Raw genomic sequence first — 19,146 nt, 5'->3', positions numbered from 1 at the left:
TAAGCATATATGAGATGCCGTGATTTTGTGGGAGGGAGGTCACTGGTGTATATATATTGAAGAGGGCTGGTATGAGAACCAATCCCTGTAGGAGTCCGTTGTTGTTTATGTGAGGGCGGCTGATTTGATCTTCAAAGTGCACACGAACCTGTCGGTTGCCGATCATAGAGTTGATTAGTTGTAGGGTTTTCAAACAGCAGATGATTTTGGAGAGTTTCAGCAGCATGCCTGTACACCACACTATGCCACAGGATAAGTCAACAAAGGCAGTTCCTGTCTTCAGGCCTTTCTGAAAACTGGCCTCAATTTGTGAGGTCAGTGTCAGGATCTGTTCGGAGCAGTTGCGGCCTGTGCGAAAACCTGCTTGTTTTGTGGGGGGGAGGTGTGGGGGCGTCATTCCATCCAGGATGGGACTCAGTCTGTTCAGCTGTAACCTTACATGTTTTTGAGTGCAGGACGATGGGGTGGTGGCTGTGTGGGTCACGAGTGGTTTCCCTGGCTTGGCTATGGCCACTATCTTAGATTGGCGCCAGATGTTTGTAATGGTGCCTGTGCTATGGATGTTGATAAACAGCTTTGCTCACCACTTCCTTCCCTGTGATCCTATGTTCTTCAGGAATTATGGGTAAATCCCATCGACTCCTACTGCTTTGCCTTATTTGGAAATAAGAATAGGTAAAGGAAATGCTCTTGAGTGGTACGATTTTACATAGGGGACAGGACTTGAGGGACTGTGATGTGCAGATACACAGGCCATTTAAGGTTACCGTGCAGTGAAAAAGGCAAATAGAATCCTTGATTTTGTACTTAGAGGTGTGGAGTACAAAAGCAAGGAGCTAATGTTGAACGTCAACAAGAACATTCTAAAATTTTCAGCATCCCTTTATAGGAAGGATATAAAAGCAAAAGTTACAGTGTAGACTCACTCGCATGTTATCGGGAGTGATGAGTTAAAATTAGGAAAGAAACTTGAGAAGTTGGCCTTTTTCTCAGGAGCTAAGAAGGTTAAGGGGTGAATTGACGGATATTCAAGATTATGATACAGTAAATAGTGATGGGTTTTTTCCACTGGTTAGTGATACAGTGGTAATCACAACTAAAAATTGAAGGGGAGAATAGGAAAAATTCTTTACACAAGGAATCTCTACCAGAAACTATTGTTGAAGCAGAGACTACTAATTCTTTCAAGCGCAGTAGTTGCTTGCAAAAATAACTATTAAACAATATAGCAACTAAGTAGGATTAGACTAAGTAGCCCACGGGGAGAAAATCTGCTTCTGTAGCCTTGAAGTGCTGTAACATTCTATGCCTCTACTGTTTAGTATCTTGCGAATTTCTATATAGTCTGTTCTCAGTTCCCTCCTTTCAAGGAGGAATAGCTTATTTCCCCAGTTTTTCCTAATTTCTGTAGTTTCACACTAGAAAACGGTGATGTGACTGTTTTCCACAAAGGCTCCAGGGCTTGAATACTTTCCTTGCGTCTCTGACCAGTACGCTGTACAGTCTAAACACAATGGTGTCCAACTTGAACTGTAACATATTGGCTGTATAGATTATCTTACATGGTGAGTGTTGTTCTGCAGCAAAACCTGGCTCGGGTATAAAATTAAAACCCGACCCGACAACAGCCAACCCAAACCTGACCCGGGCCCAAGCCCTTTAATTTTTTTAAATGCCTGACCCGACCCGAAAATAACAAACATATTAATGGAACAGAAAAAAAATCATAGATTAAAATGAAAACAATACGCAACGAAACAGTACAGTCCAGCCCGACCTGAGCCCGAATGCTGGACGCAGAATATAGACCCGACCCGACCTGAACCCGGCACATATAGTCGGGTTTGGTCAGGTTTGGGTCGGGTAGCCAGGCTTTATTCTGCACTGAATCTGCATGTTTGACATCAATTGGTGTTGTGCATCAAATGTATTAATGCCTGTAGATCTTTATATTCACCCTTACCGATTTCAAAACATTTATAGAGTACTTATGATGCCCATTTTTCTCATTTATATAAAATACCTTAATTTCATTTGTGTTAAATTTCATGCTTTAAGTGATACAATGGAGGCAGTGGGGTGATTTAATGTCTCTCCCTCCCTCTTTTCCCTTAATGGTTCAGATGATATCATGAATGTAATAAGTATACTGTGTGACCATCCACATGCAGCCTTTATTGGGAATATATCAGTGAGACTTTGCTCACTTGCAATTCTGTTCCTTATTCTAATTTCACATTGACAATGTTAATACGCAGCCGAGGAAGATTACATTAACATAACTTAATGTAAACACAGTAAAACTGGTATATTATAGGTGTACTCTAAGACACTTTTTTTGTCATCATGCAATCCAATTTCTAAATATTGCTTTATCTTCAGTTAAGTGAATAACTAGTCTCATATAATTACTAATTTGGCCCATACAATAGGGTATCTTGTCTAAAGGTAAGTTTATAATTGTACAAAGCCACATGACAGATAATTCTGTTTGAGTTGGCTCCAGCTGCAGGGGAAATTTTTATGTTTGGTAGATTCTGAAGTAATGTTGACAGTACATAAATAATTGAGCATGTTGAGTGAGATCAAGAATGATGGTTCATCCAGGTCAGCAATGCAAAAACTGCTTGGGGTTCGCCAAACGTTCAGTGGCCATAAAACGTAATGGCAAGTGGCATTGATTTGGCAGTGGCGCGGTGGTGACCGTGTTTGCCATTGGCAGCACCATTCCTTTGGCTGTGTAAAGAAATATCCATGTCCGTACCACTGAAACAGTAGCTCTGCTTGTGGTGGCAATCCTGCAATGTAAATGCAGTATAAGACAAAAGATCCTCCTGATTGAACTGCTTTGTGCAAAATATAATGGATATTACATTTGTACAGCACCTTTAACATTGACAAACATCCCAAGGTGCTTCATAAAAGCCTAATCAGACAAAAATGGATGTTGAGCCAGAAAAGGACATATTAGGAGGGGGTACTAAAAGCTTGGTCAAAGAGGTCAGTTTTAAGGAGAGTCTTAAAAGAGGGGAGTCGAGGAAATTTAACGGTACAATTTCATAACATAAGCCTGAACCGCTGAAGGCATGGTTCAAATGTTGAGGTGAAGGGAGAGGGCACTTTCATAAGAAGCCAAAATTGGAGAAGTGCTGAGTTGAGGGTGGGTTGTAGGGCTGGAGAGTTTACAGAGATAGGGAGGGCTGAGGCCATGAAGGGGTTTAAACATGAGGATGGCAATTTAAAATTTGTGGAGTTGGGGAACCAGGAGCCAGTGTAGGTCACTGAGGACAGAGCTGATGGTTCCATGAAATGGTGCAGGATAAGGTATGGGGAGCATAGTTTTGGATGAGTTGAAGTTCATGGAGAGTGTAAGGTCGGAAGCCAGCCAGGAGAGCATCGAACAGCTGAGTCTATAGCTGACAAAAAATGCAGTGAGGATTTCAGCAGAAGATTGGCTGAGGTGTAGATGGTGTGATTCATGTGCTTCATCAAAACAAACCCTCAAGTATATGATGCATGATTGGTTTGGAAGTACTGCAATATAAAACCAATGGTTGAATACGTCTGGACATGTTAAGTTATACCTCCCATTTAAAAAGAGTGTCATTATGTCATTATTCTGAGATAAGTATATAGTTAAAAACAGCACCAAAAAATATTATTTATTTATACCAAATTAGCACTCATCCTAAAATGTTCTTTAACTGTAGGTACATCTGTAAGATACCTAACTGGATATTGAAGGTTTCTTCATTTTTGAAGAGGCACGAATTTCACCAGGCAATGTGGCATTATTAACATTAGCAAATAACACTGAAAACTCCCAACATGCCACCCCCTACATGCATAACAGGTTTGTCAGGTAGGTTTAATGGAAAAATGCTAAAACAGTCACTTGACATAGGGGTTTCAATGCGATTTGAACTGCAATGTTGTGACTTACTCAGCAATTTTAATATGTAGTAGATTTATTAAAGAATAAATATGGTAAATAAATGGCTGGCGGAAAGCTGCAAGGCAGTAATTCAACTGAACATCATAGGGATGTTTTTGAATTTCAGCAGAGACCCTAAATTGCAAAATAACCTTTAATTTATTGACAAATCTTTATTTTTTTTAACAAATTATAGACTATGTATTTTTAATGTTCGGTTTTCCAGAACTATTAAAAAAAATCTCCCTCAGCGGATAAGCTTAGCTGTGCAGAGCAAGGTGTGAAAGAATAATTAAAAATCATACTGATGCAGAGAGGTTTTATTGCATATGCAACATGCTGCCATACACTTGCAGTTGCTATGCCACAGCACAATTTTACCACGGTTTTCTTTAACAGTGGGTTACCAGGTAATAAAATACTTACAATTTAGCATCATGTAAGCAGTGAGCACATGCAAAACAAAAACAGGTTAGAAATATTAACTTAAAAAGGAAATCCTAAATGTTGGAAATCTGAAATTAGAAGAAAAATTGCTGCACATCTGTATTCGGCATCTGAAGGAAGATAACATTAGGGGTTGACCTTCCAGTTGTATCTCTTTCTTTGAACTTTTTGATGAGTTGTACTTGTAAATAGTAATCTATTTTGTTCTCAGTTGCTGATCAATTTACAGTGTATTTCCAGTGTTTGCTGTTTTTCTTTGAGAAATATTGTTACCTTGCTGCTGTAGTCGAGAGTGTTTTTAGAACACTGTTATGGAATTGTGCATCAGCCAGCCCCATCTTATTGTTTTCCAATAGTCAGTTTTTGGTTGTTGTAAACTGTTGAAATAATTTGGTTGACTGTAAAGCAACCCATTTCTTCATGTGGGCATTGCCATTGTGGTCCACCTGGCCAGTCCTAATGTCTAAAAAAGAATTGCATCCTACAATGTATGTCATACCCCTTCAATAAGCATTTTGCTCGATACTTATCCACCTCCCTCTTGAATTTGCTGGTGCAATTTCAACTCTTGAAAGTCCACTCCATATATTCACCACTCTCGATGTAAAGATGCTTACATAATTGTAATTTCTTGTTCCACACATCTTGGATACAAAGATGTAATATATAAAAGTATATATAGTGAAGGTAAAAAGAAACTAAAATGGAAAATGTTTGAAAATTACAGTGGGTTAATCAACAGATGAAAGAGAATCGTAGGTTAACATTTTGCATAGGAATATAGATCAGAACCTGCAAGGAGAGCAATCTGACTTTAGAGGGGGGGGTCACAAGATAGCTGGTGTAGGAACACTGATACTGGTGCAAATAGGGAAATAGTATTGGAAATAAAGATGTTAAATAAAACTGGCGATGCAGAGAAACGTACATTTAGATAAATTTTAGAAACTGAAATCAATGTATACACACTTGTTTTGGGGAAGTGGGGAGAGCTGGATATCTTGGACCTGAGAACTCATCACCATGTTTAAGACTCAAAGAAGAGCTCCTGAGAAATCTACATCTATGTTTCTGTTTGCTCAATATGGAAGAGCACTGTACAAATATATTTCATTTCAGGCGCAGGTTTGCATGGACAAGGCTTAGGGACTGCCAGTTCTGCATAGGTACATTGCTGGAACATACTGTTTCAGGGTGTTTGCCTTACCTGGAGACTAATGGCAATAACCACGTACATTTATATAGTGCTTTTAATGTAGAAAAATATCCAAAGGCTCTTCACAGAACTGAGATTTTTTTTTAAAAAAGGACGGTGAACCAAAGGAAGATATATTTGGATGGATGACAAAGAGCTTGGTCAAAAGAGGAAGAGGTGAAGAAGCAGAGGCATTTATGGAGAGAAATGGAAAGAATCTCAGCTCCTGGTGATGAGATTTGCCCCCATACCCCCTCCCCCAACCTCAGGCTCGATCAGTGATGAGGCTGGTTGGTCAATGATGAGCAATGACCTGCAGTACTACAGATCTGCCTGATGCAGATATCATATTACTGGGTCTGCCAAAGAAGGTTGACTTGGTTCTGATTCTTTATGCCAAGTGTATCCTCTTGGGGCCACCACAACCCCCAAAGAGACTCCATCTACCTCCCCCTGTGGTAGGTAGTTGCTAGTTGCTTGTCAGACAACTGATGAGCAGCATAGTGAGCCATTCAGCTCACCAAGAGTTCAGTGAGTGCATTACCATCACACCATGGAAATGCACTGTATCCCACCGAATGTTGGTTGTACCAGTGGAGCTGCACACTTTCTTCAGAGCTTCTTATTTCTCTGCAACCCAATCATGGTGAGCAGCAATCTCTGGGTATATAGGTCTGTGCTCTCTTATCTGGACTTCAGAAAGTAGCTTGCAGCAACTGGTTCAAGTTTGAGTTTCCTTATTTGTAGCTGCTGCTAGGCCTATCAGGAGACCTGATGTCAAGTAATGTCACGCTTGTCTATCTTGCAGCATCCTCACACATCCACTGTAGCTTCTCTGCAACCACCGTGTGGTGTCCATCATCCGACTACACCTAGATCGACCCCTCTTTCTGCTACCCTCCACTTTGCCCTCTAGAAGAGATCTCTGTAGCTTTTCAGCTCTGATCAAATGACCGAAATACTGACCTTTCCTTTTCTGGATGTTACTTTTTAGAGTTCTTTTTGCTGTTACAATTTTAAGCACCTCTTCATTTGTCTTATGGTCTGTATGAGGAATTTTAAGCATACGTCTTAGCATCCTCATTTCAAAGGCCTCTATTTTCTTCCACAGATCTTTACTTATTGTCCAGGTTTCTGAGGCATACAGGAAAGTAGATAGAATGTAGCACCTTATGAGTTTTTTCCTTGTTAAAAGCTTGAGCTTTCTTGTTGTTAACGCATCCGTCAACTTCACGAAATTACTTCTGGCTATCTCTATCTTCCTTCTGACTTCAGCATCGCATCTGCCATCTTCTGTTATCATTTGTCCTAAATAAACATACCTACTTGTTCCAGTGTGGCACCATCCACTTCAATTTTCACTCTGGTTTCTTCTAATGTATTCCTTCTAACTACTATTGTTTGTAATTTTGGTGTTCATACTTCATTCATATTCTAGACTTCTAGATTTTACTTGATCTACCATATTTTGTAGACCCTGTAGGATTCTGCAATTAGCTCTGTGTCATCAGCACAACTCAAGTTTCTTCCCTCCAATTTTTACACCTGGAAGTACATCTAATTTTCTGAATATTTGTTCTTTGTACAGATTGAATAATTTTAGTGACAGTACGCAGTCTTGTTGTACTCCTATCTTTACTTGAGACATATCTGATTGTCCATCTTCTAGCCTGATGCTCACTATTTGGTCCCAATATATGCTCTGGATAAATCTCTATTAGCTTTTAGTCTATTAGCTTTACAGTGGAAATTTCCACAAGGCATCGTGTTGTGCCCGCCATCTTTTAGTTCTTGACATCCAGGTCCAATGCCATATGCCCGACTTACTCATTGCCAATTGCTCAATTCATATCCTGATGTAACTATTCTAGGATTCTAACACAGAAGGAGTCCATTCAGCCTGTCGAGTCCATGCCCACTCTCTGAAAGAGCAATTTAGCTGGTCCTGCTCCCCAGCCCTTTCCCTGTAGCCCTACAAATATTTGCCTTCAGGCGCTTATCCACTTCCCTTTAGAAAGCCACAATTGAATCTGCCTCCACCACCCTGTCAGGCAGTGCATTCCAGATGGTAATCACTCGCTGCGTAAAAATATTTTTTCTCATATTGCCTTTGGTTCTCTTACTCTAAATCTGTGTCCTCTAGTTCTTGACCCTTCTGCCAGTGGGAACTTCCACATGCACAAGGAGCAGCGGCTGCAGCCCAGTGCTGACCTCAGCCGGGAAAGGTCAGGTGGACCGGGAGATCACTGGTCTGGTTGACTGGGTGAACGGGTCGAAGCATTACCACAGCACCAGCTGCTGCTTGGGCTGAGCGCTGCTGCTGAGGGGCAGGGGGTGGGAGGGGGGGGGGGGAAGGTGGGGTGGCTCTGATCAAACTGAAGTACAGAAACAGAACTGCTCCTGGTTATTTGTGACTCACCAGAAATGTTGGAAAGAAGATATAATTGCAGGGATGCAGAAAGCATGGGACAGTGCAGTGTTTAAATTTGAATTACTTGGTCTCCATGTCCAGTGCAGGAAGGTGAAGGGCACACAACTCCTGCACTCTGTCTGGCTTTAGGTACTGTAGGATCACAGTTGGCAAGAAAGGAAACATAATGATGGCCATTTGTAGCACCATTGCCTGGAAGTTCCTTCGTTCTATCAAGGGACAGAATTGGTGAGTGAACAGTGGAGTTCTGAAGAAGGGTCATTGACGTGAAACGTTAACTCTGCTTCTCTCTCCACAGATGCTGCCAGACCTGCTGAGTATTTCCAGCATTTCTTGTTTTTATTATAGTACATCAATTACCTTGTGCAAGTGACAAATTAGAAAATGGAGGATAATCTTGCCCCCGTGTCTCCTGAGCAGCCTGATGACATGCTGGGCAGAGCTGCCACTGTGTGCACTCACAGAAGGAGACAGAGAACTACGGAAAAGAAATGGGGAGGTAACGGCTCATGGTGATGGTAAGAGCGACCTTGTGTTTCTGATGGGCATCATGTGATCGCAGCCTTTTAGTCCCCAGAATGAATTTAAAGAAAACCCAGCCCTTGCATGCAGTGGGAGAGCCTGCAGGGGCTCAACCAATGTCTCCAGAAATAATCTTTCATCTACAGTTGGATAAATTATTTAGAGGTCTAAAGTTTTCAATTGTGTGGGTCTTTTTTTGGACTATTTTTGTAAATTTTATCCCCGCTCCTTTGTTTTAAGCACACTACATTTTAGATAACATGAGCTGGGTGACTCACTGAAATGTTTTAGGGTCATGTTGGTTGAAAATTTCTGAAAATGTTCATTTGGTGAAGGAACCATAAGATGTAGGTGTTTAAATGCTGTACTTTATGCCTTGCTCACATTTTCTTTTTTGTATGAGTTTTAAATACATGAAAGAGGGGAAAATTTGCACGGCTATTGGGAAAGAGAAGGGAAGTGGGATTCATCGGATGGCTCTTTCAAAAAGTCAGCACAGGCACAATGGGCCGAATGGCCTCCTTCTGTGCTGTAGGATTCTATAACAGTTTCTCTCTATCTACCTTGTACAGTCCCCTCAAGATTTTGAACACCTCTATCAAATCTACTCTCAACCTTCTCTAAGAAAAACAACCCCAATTTCCAATCTGTCCATGTAACTGAAGTCCCACATCCCCGGAACTATTCTCATAAATGTTTTCTGCACCCTCTTTAAAGCCTTCACATTTTTCCTAAAGTGCATTGCACAGAATTGGACACAGTACTCCTGTGTTCTATAAAGGTTTGTCAGAACGTCCTTGCTTTTGTACTCTATGCCTTTATTTATAAAGTTTTTCAACCTGTCCTGCCACTTTCAATGATGTGTGCACAAATGCCCCCAGATGTCTCTGTTCCTGTTCCCCTTTAGAATTGTACCCTTTATTTTATATTGCCTCTCCTTGTTCTTCCTACCAAAATGTATCATTTCAAACTTCTCTGCATTAAATTGCATCTGCCACGTGTCCACCCATTCCACCAGCCTGTCTATATCCTCTGGAAGTCTATCATTATCCTCCTCACAGTTCACTTTACTTCCAATTTCTGTGCAATCCTCAAATGTCAAAGTTGTGCCTGTACCCCCAAGTCTAAGTCATTAATATAGATCAAGAAAAGCAGTGGTCCTAGTACTGACCCCCGGGGAACTCCAGTGTATACCTTCCTCCAGTCCAAAGAACAACTGTTCGTTATTCTGTTCCCTGTCACTCAACCAACTTCGTATCTATGTTGCCACTATTCTTTTATTCCATAGGCTCCAAGCTTGCTGATGAGATTCTTATGTATGGCATTTTATCAAATGCCTTTGGAAGTCCATTTACATGACATCAATCGCATTACTCCTATCAACCCTCTCTGTTACCTCATTAAAAAAACTCAATCAAGTTAGTTGAAAACAATTGCTTTTAACAAATCCGTGCTGGCTTTCCTTAATTAATGCACACTTATCCAAGTGACTGTTAGTTTTGTCCCGGATTATTATTTCTAAAAGCTTCCCCACCGCCGAGGTTAAACTGACTGGCCTGTAGTGCTGAGTTTATCCTTACATTCTCTTTTGAATTTGGGTGTAACATTTGTAGTTCTCCAGTCCTCTGGCACCACCCCCACTTGCAGTCAGCAAGCCAGGAATAATTTCTGGCATCTGAAGGACAGTTGGAATTTTTGTATTTCTATATTATTTGAGTTTTAATTTAAATAAAGTGCTTTTGAATCCTGAAGCATCTGTCCTGAATTCAAGACTGCCCCTGTGCCTTTGTCAGAAGTCACATGGATGGCACTATAGCCTCTCTTCTCTGATATTTTATGTTCCCAACCATAGATATAAGAAGGGTAATTGGAGCATGTAGTGTCTGCCTGCACAAGGCCTGCGTAAGTGCATGAGCTAAAGAACATTGTCTTTTGTCTGTGTAAAGCAGGCCGTGATGAATATAAATTTCCAACACCGTGTTGGTGGAAAAAATTGTTCTTTGTTTTTGTGTAAACCTGCAGATATCAATATAAATAAATAATAATTAAGCACACTCCCTGCTGTTTGGAAGGTACCACCTATATTTAGGTTTCTAAGAACAACTGTGAAGGTGAAAAGAAACAATTTGTTTGGTACAGACAGAAGAGTTGCCTGGACAACTAGATCTTTAGTCTTAACTACACAGGAATAATGTGCGATTAAAGGGAGGGGGGAGGGGAGATTTCAGAGCCTAATGCTATTGCATGAGTGTAGAAAACGTTCATGAATTTATTGTGCTCAGATCTCTATAGTATCTTGTAACAAAACATTCCATGGCCTCACGAAAATTGCTTCCTTTAGTGAATAGCACATTACCTGTTGGCTGTTAGATAGCTTCTACTAAACTCCGACAACAACCATCCATTTTTCTCCCAGCAACTTCAGAGCAAAAGCACTCCACTGCAACATGTTTACTTTATTTTTTTTCCCCCGACCCAGCTGAATAGGGTATTTTTTCACATTTCTTTTATTTCTCTCTCCTCTATTAGAGACCAAAAAAAGATATTCTTGTGAAGGCCAGAGGGCATGGCTAAGGGACTAAATGAGCGCATTGCATCTGTCTTCAGTAGAGAAGAGGATTCTGCCAGTGCCACAGTAAATAAGGAGGCCGCAGTGATAATAACAAAATTAGATAAAGAGGAGGTTCTTAAAAGATTGCCAGTATTCAAAGTAGAAATGTCACCCAATCCTGATAGACTGCATCCTAGGTTACAAAGGGAAGTAAGGGTGGAAACTGAAAAGGATCTTGCTGCAACCTTTCAATCCTCCTTAGATATGGGGGACATCCCAGAGGACTGGAGGATTGCAAATGCTACATTCCTGTTCAAAAACAGGGAGAGGGATAAACCCGACAATTATAGGCCAGTCAGCCGAATGTCGGTAGTGGAGAAACCTTTAGAGATAATAATCAGAGACAAAATTAATTAGCAATTGTAAATGTATGGGCTAATCATTTAATGTCAGCATGGATTTGTTAAAGACAACTTGTGTTTGACTAACTCAATTAAGCTGTCCAATGGTATAACCAAGGGGGTTGATGTTTATATAGACTTTCAAAAGAGGGTTGATAAAGTACCACATAATAGTCTTGCTGAGGGTAGCCATCAAACTATGTTTAGTTTAGTTTAGAGATACAGCACTGAAACAGGCCCTTCGGCTCACCGAGTCTGTGCCGACCATCAACCACCCATTTATACTAATCCTACACTAATTCCATATTCCTACCACATCCCCACCTGTCCCTATATTTCCCTACCACCTACCTATACTAGGGGCAATTGCTAATGGCCAATTTACCTATCAACCTGCAAGTCTTTGGCATGTGGGAGAAAACCGGACCACCCAGAGGAAACTCACGCAGACACAGGGAGAACTTGCAAACTCCACACAGGCAGTACCCAGAATTGAACCCAGGTCGCTGGAGCTGTGAGGCTGCAGTGCTAACCACTGCGCCACTGTGCCGCCCCTGGTTTAGGTTGGATCAGGTGGTCAATATGAGGAACTCCCTGAACGTACTGAATTAGCTAGTTAAATGGGGCTTGTAAAGCATGGGATAGAGGCTGTACCCGGAGTTCTGAATGTTTCTACCTCTGGTAGCATTTGTTGTTTGTGGAATGGTGGGTGGGGGTGCAGTTGAGCTAAGTTTATGGGTAAGTATTTCTTAAGTAACCATTTTTATTTTAAGGATTAAGTGCGAAGAACAGTCATGAGGGCCATATTTCACATTTGTCTTGCTGCAGTGTGATTGAGCTGATTTTTTTTTTGTTCTGGCAAAAGGCCATTATCCTGAAACATTAACTCTGTTCCTCTCTCCCCAGATGCTGCCTGACTTGCTGAGTATTTCCAGCATTTTCTGTTTATATTTCAGACTTCCGGCATTCTCAGTATTTTCCTTGGATTTTTTTTGTGGAATGTGTTTGTAAAGTTTTAAATAGGGAAAAAAGATTTAGCTTAATATGATTGGTGAATAATAAACCTCCAAAGGAAGTAAGAACTTCCCAATTAGAAAGGAGAAAAGCAAAGGCACGTGACCGTTGATAAAAAAGGAACTTAAACAATGATTTCACAATGTAAACAACAGACAACGCATGTGACAGACATGAATAATGTTATAATAGTACCAAAGGATTGTATTGTAGTTCAATATATGCGTAATTTATAGATGTAGGAAATGTGTAAGAAAAAGCACGGCAGTGGACTGTCTGTACTCTATAGATTATAATCATATAATTGTTAATGCAGGGGCTTATGATCACTGCCTGAAACACAACTGTTTCTAGACAATATAGCAATGTATTGAAAAGTTGAAACTCAGCCAGCACTTGAGGCAATAAAGTGGTTTTCTGCACTTTGTGAATCTGCTGGTTTTGCCAGCTAGTGTGCTCTGCCTTGTTTCACAGGATTGCAAATTCCAGAATCTCTGTGCCCGTGGAGACATTTTGTGTAGCCATTTTGAAGATGTGGCAGTGATTGAAGTGGCCTAGCATTATGATATGAAGTGGGAAGGCCTGAGGAGAAGCCAGTATTTGCTTTTTCCATACAATATGAATCTTTCTACTTGAATTGTTTCAATATTACAAGCTGCAAAGAATCTGTACTCAGGCTATTTGAAAAATCTACTACTTGTCTCTTGTCTAATCATTGGTGACACAGTATTTTTAAATTTTTCATCCAGCTCAATAAAAAAATTAGGAAACTAACTCTATGGGATTAATGTATGTGAATATACTTTAGTTTTTACTCTACATTATCTTCATGCATTTTTGTTATACATTTCATTTGATGAAAGATTTAGCGGCTCATAAATACTAGGTAATACTTTTTCCCCACTGTTCAGTTATTATAAAGCAGGCGTGCCTAAATAGGATAGAAGGTGGCAAAAATGTTTGACCATTAGTACTGCTATTCCTGCTGCCAGTCCAATGTAAATTAATGGAAATTAGCAGAAAAAACTTATCAAGGCACTCTTAACAACCAGCCATGAAAATTATGTAAAGGAGAATGTCAACAAAAATGAGTCCTGTACTCTCAATCGGTAGTTAATCAAAGAAAGATTACAAAATATCACAACAGGAACTGATGAAATGAAAAATACAGAGGAGTTTTCATTTCCAATAGTGTCAGTTCAGCAGCCATTATTTGGTAACTGTTAAAGCAGCAGAAAGAGAGGGTGGTCTCAGAGTTCAGAGGATATAGGAAATGCATGATGTCTCGAACTATCTACCAAGGGAATGGAGCCACCAGATCACGGTCAGCTACCTGAGCGTGATGAAGAGTCCAACTTGACGTGGACTGAGAATGAGGTGTCAACTTGGCCACAAAGATATGTAGGGACTGTACACTAGCTGCATAACAATATCAAAATCACCCTCAGAGTCGTCTTTTGTTAGAATAGTTCAGAATCTGATGCAATATGAAAGGGTGGGGCATGGTAGAAATAAGCAGAATGTTTCCAGAAGTTGAGGGAATGAGGATAAGTGGCCATGGATATAAAATTGAATGTTAATTTTAGAACAGAGGGTAACAGCTTTCACAAAGAGTTGTCAAGCTGTGAAATTTACTTCCAGGGTTAGTGGTTAAGGCAAAAACTATGTCAGCATTCAAGTTTATATTGGATAGGTAGATGAAGGAAAGTAGGTTGAAGGGATATGCAGGCAGGATGGGTAAATGTGATCAGAACTATTTGCTTTGTGGAAGGAAAATGACAACATGAACTGGCCGGGCTATGGTCTGTTGTAACTTCTATGTAGCCTTTATGTTGTAATGGACATCAGAGGGGTCAGCTGCTTTTACCAATGTGCTATACCATCCCACTATCTGCAGGTGGAGTAACTTGAAGTGTACTTGCGTTACAAGAGGAAGACAAGCTGATCCTCCTCAGAGACTTCAAAATCAGAGTTGGGAGGGACACAATTCTTTGGAAAGGAAGGTGTTGGAAGGGCCAATTCCAATGGAGTCCTTCTGATGAAATGCCTTGAACAAGGCCTGATCATAACCAACGCCCTATTTCGTCAGAGACAAATACAAGACCTCATGGCAGCACCCTTGCTCCGGGAATTGGCATTTGCTTGACTATATCATTGTCCAAATGATGGACTGCAAGGATGGTCACATCACCCATGCCATGGTAGGAGCCGATGATGCTGGACCGACCATCGCCTAATCCGTGTTACTATGTCCATAAACCCAGTCCAATAACGGCAGCGGCAGCAGAAGTACTGCTGCAGGAAAATCAGCGTTGATGGTATCAAGGACTCTGCGAAGAAAGATCTACTCAGGCAGCGTCTTACAAGCAATTTGGTGACGCTCAACGAGCAGGAACCACAATGTCCACAAAGCCTGGTCTGCGAAGATACTCTTGGTTTCTCGACCAGGAAACATCAAAACTGGTTTGACGAAAACAACCAGGAGATCCAGGAGCTACTAAATCACAAGTGCAAGGCGTTCCTGAACGGGAAGCTTCACCAAAATCCGAGGGAAAAAAAGCAGGTATACAGACAATTGAAGGCCAAGGATCAGCAAAAAACTCGTGACCTACAGCAGAGCTAGTGGGCTGAAAGAGCGCAGGAAGTACGCAACTCACTGACAGCCACGACCTGCGTGGATTCTTCAGCACAGTCAAGACTATTTACGGCCCAAGTACCCAAGGACCTACCCCACTGAGTGCAAAGAATGGAGTGGCGCTGATCAAGGACAGAGAGGCAGTCAGCATTCATTGGAAGGAGCACTTCATAGATCTCCCAGTCACGACTCAGTCTTTGATGCGAGTGCCCTCGACCACATTCCACAGCATGCTACCCACCACAACCTCAGCACAACCCAAGCCCAACATGAGATCGAAAAGGCCATCCGACAGCTAAAAAACAATAAGGCCGCCAGCATAGACTGGATTCCCGCCAAAATTCTAAAATATGGTGGAGAGGCACTCTTGACACATAGACGGTCTTATCTCCCTCATCTGGAAGGAGGAGAGTATGCCAGGCTATCTCCGAGATGCCGTAATTATGACCTTCTTCAAAAAAGGTGACAAGACTGACTGTGGTAACTACAGAGGGGGTATCCCTACTGTCTGCCACAGGGGAAGGTCATCGCAAGAGTCCTTCTCAACCACCTCCTCCCCGTGGCTGAAGAGCTCCTACGAGAATCACACTCTGGATTCCTTCCATCATGAGGCACAGTGGACATGATCTTCACAGTAAGGCAACTCCAAAAAAAAATGTAGGGAGTAGCAGCAACCTTTATACATGGCCTTCTTTGACTTCACAAAGGCCTTTGACTCGATCAACTGGGAGGGATTATGGAACATCCTCCTCTGATTTGATTGCCCGGAGAAATTCGTCACTATCCTCCGCCTGCTGCACGACGGCATGTAAGCCGTAATCCTTACCAACGGATCTGCCACTTACCCAATCCGAGTGCAAACTGGAATCAAGCGAGGCTGTGTCATCGCACCTACACTCTTTTCCTCCTTCCTCGCCGCAACACTCCACCTCAGCTCCTTGAAGCTCCCTGCCGGAGTAGATCTACTCTACAGGACGAGCAGCAAACTATTTAACCTACGTCGCCTCCAGTCCAGAACCAAGGCCACTCCACCCTCTGTCATCGCACTGCAGTATGCTGACGATGCTTGCATATGCGCGCACACAAAGGCCGAGCTTCAAACCCTCATCGATGAATTCACGGAAGTGTATGAAAGAATGGCCTTAAGCTAAACATCCGGAAGACAAAGGTCCTCTACCAGCCTGCTCCCTGACTATCAAGATTCACGGCGAACCACTAGACAATCTTGATCGCTTCCCATACCTTCGGAGCCTCCTCTCAGCAAGGGCAGACATCGACAATGAAACTCAGCATTGCCTCCAGTGTGCTAGGGCAGCCTTCGGTCATCTGAGGAAAAGAGTGTTTGATGAAAAAGACCTCAAACCTGGCACCAAGCTCATGGTCTACAGGGCTGCAGTGTTACCTGCCCTCTTGTATGCATCGAAAACATGGACACTGTACAGCAGACACTTCAAAGTCCCAGAGAGATTTCGCCAGCGGTGCCTCCGCAAGATCCTGCAAATTCAGTGGCAGGACAGGCACTCCAATATCAGTGTCCTCTCTCAGGCCAACATCCCCAGTATCGAGACACTGGTCATGGCTAGTCAGTTGCATTAGACGGGCCACATCATCCGCATGCCTGACGCAAGACTCCCAAAACAAGCTTTCTACTCTGAACTGCGTCATGGCAAGAGGCTACCAGGAGGGCAGAGGAAACGCTGCAAGGATGTCCTTAAAGCCTCCCTGAAAAAATGTGACACCTCCACCGATTTATAGGAATCTCTTTCCCGAGGTCGCCCAAAATGGAGAACAGGCATCCGCGGCGGTGCCAGCCACTTCGAACGTCGACATGCCCAGGCAGCGACCAAGTGCAAACAGTGGAAGTAACGTTCGGAATTTCGAACATCCTATTCGCTTGCCTCACCAAACACCATCTGCCCCACCTGTGTTCGGATCCAGAATTGGACTATTCAGTCACCTAAGGACCCTGAAGTGGATGAAAGTCATCCTCGTTCCTTAGGAGCTGCCTAAGAAGACTTGTGTTTCTGTAGATATGATTGAAGCTGCAGTTGACTTCTTTCCTTCAGAATGTCGCAAAAAATTGGTGCCACATTTCTTACAGTGACTACCCTTCAAAAGTACTTCAAGATGAAGTACTTTTGAAGAGTAGTCACTGTAAGAAATGTGGCAACCAATTTGCACACAAGGTCCCACAAACAGCAATTTGATAATGACCACATAACCTGTCTTAATGTTAATTGAGGGATAAATATTGGCCAGGACACCTTACTCTTCTTTGAAATAGTGCTATGTGCTATTTTGTGTCCACCTGAGAGAGTGAAAGAGGCCTCAGTTTAGGTGCCATCTGAAAGATGGGACCTCCAACAGTGCAGCACTGCGTCTGTACAGCACTGGAGTGTCAGCCCAGATTTTTGTGCTCAAGCCTCAGGAGTCAAGTCTCTGGACTGGGGCTTGAAATCACAACATCCTGGCTCAGAGGCAAGAGTGCCACGACTGACACCACGCTGACTGCATTGACAATGGGGTAGTATTAAGGGAAAAATCACATGATTAAAATAGAATTTCATTATCAGCCTAATTATAAATGGTTTGAATGATTGAAAACAATTTCCAAAACACTGGTTGACGTTCTGAAATTGTATGCCATAAAACAACTTGACTCGGACAATCACCATACGCCAAATTTAGTGGCTTTAGTGTCACTTTCAGTCACCGTTCTTCCAGTTAAAGCAGTGTTGCGACCAGTTGTGACAGGTTTCTAGGGGTCTGTTACTATCTTCACCTGGGTCTTATTGTAACAGGGTTTAATTTTAAACAAATTGTGTTTTGAACTGCCCCTTTGTGAATCCTTGTTCACAACTTTCCAATTATAAGGCAAAGAAAAGAGCACAAACAGGCTTTCTGTTTCAGGTTTTAAGAAGAAAAGATTAAATTTATTAAACCTTAAACTTAAACACTAATGCGGTTAACGCCTGCGGATATACGACACACCCACACTAGCATGCACACACAATGCAAATAGGGACAGAAAAGAGTAGAAGAAAAGATAAGTGGAACAGTTTGAGGCAATATCTTGTTACTGTTTCTCGAACTCACTGTAGTCCTTGATTGAAGATATGGTCTTGCATTTCGTTGGGGCCCAGTATTAGTCTTAAACTTTGTTCATGTAGGAGACTGTTCTCTCTTTGAGTTTACGTGTCTTTACAAGATTCAGTTCCATGGGAAAGAGATGGAGGCAGGCAGACAGGGGAGGAGATGTTCTCGGTCCATGAACACATGGCATTCTCTCTTCAAATCCTTTGTTGGAAGTTCAAATTTAAAAACTGCAGCCAGCTAGTCATGTGACTCAAACTGGTTTGACCACTTCTGTGTATTGGAGAAGCAACTACTGGGTCCCCATTGTTTCAACATTGTCTGGTACTATGCAAATGTACTTCCAGTCAGGGCTTGCAATTTTAAGTTTTTGTTCATGTGGTGAAATAATGTGTGTCTCAGTCTTGGCAGGTTTGCCCGACAGCAGTTTGGATGATTGCAATATTTTTCAACGATTTCTGAAGGTTTAATTTCCTTTTTTAATGATGTCATGCTCCACCTGCCATCGATATTGGACATAATATAGGATTTTAAAGGATTGCTAATTCTAGCAAGCAAGAGGGATTGCAAAGAAACATGGAAAATAGGAGCAGGAGTAGGCCATTCAGCCCTTCGAGCCTGCTCCGCCATTCATTATGATCATGGCTGATCATCCAATTCAGTAGCCTGTTCCCGCTTTCGCCCCATACCCTTTGATTCCTTTAGACCCAAGAGCTATATCTAACTCCTTCTTGAAAACATACAATGCTTTGGATTCAACTGCTTTCTGTGGTAGCGAATTCCACATGCTCACCACTCTCTGGGTGAAGAAATTTCTCCTCATCTCAGTCCTGAAAGATTTACCCCGTATCCTTAGACTATGACCCCTGGTTCTGGACTCCCCCCACCATCGGGAACATCCTTCCTGCATCTACCCTGTCAAG

The 19,146-nt window shown here is 42.0% G+C and overlaps 1 protein-coding gene and 1 pseudogene across 3 annotated transcripts in view; both read left to right on the top strand.

Annotated features, from left to right (window-relative positions):
* camkmt (calmodulin-lysine N-methyltransferase) overlaps positions 1–19,146 on the top strand; it is a 438,953-nt gene that overhangs the window by 261,693 nt on the left and 158,114 nt on the right. The window lies entirely within an intron of this gene.
* LOC137376668 (tRNA wybutosine-synthesizing protein 3 homolog) lies at positions 5,885–8,563 on the top strand (annotated as a pseudogene).

Source organism: Heterodontus francisci, chromosome 13, assembly GCF_036365525.1.
Source record: "Heterodontus francisci isolate sHetFra1 chromosome 13, sHetFra1.hap1, whole genome shotgun sequence".
Taxonomy (NCBI): domain Eukaryota; kingdom Metazoa; phylum Chordata; class Chondrichthyes; order Heterodontiformes; family Heterodontidae; genus Heterodontus; species Heterodontus francisci.
The sequence above is the reverse complement of the archived record's forward strand: the minus strand, read 5'-3'. Positions and strand labels throughout refer to the sequence as shown.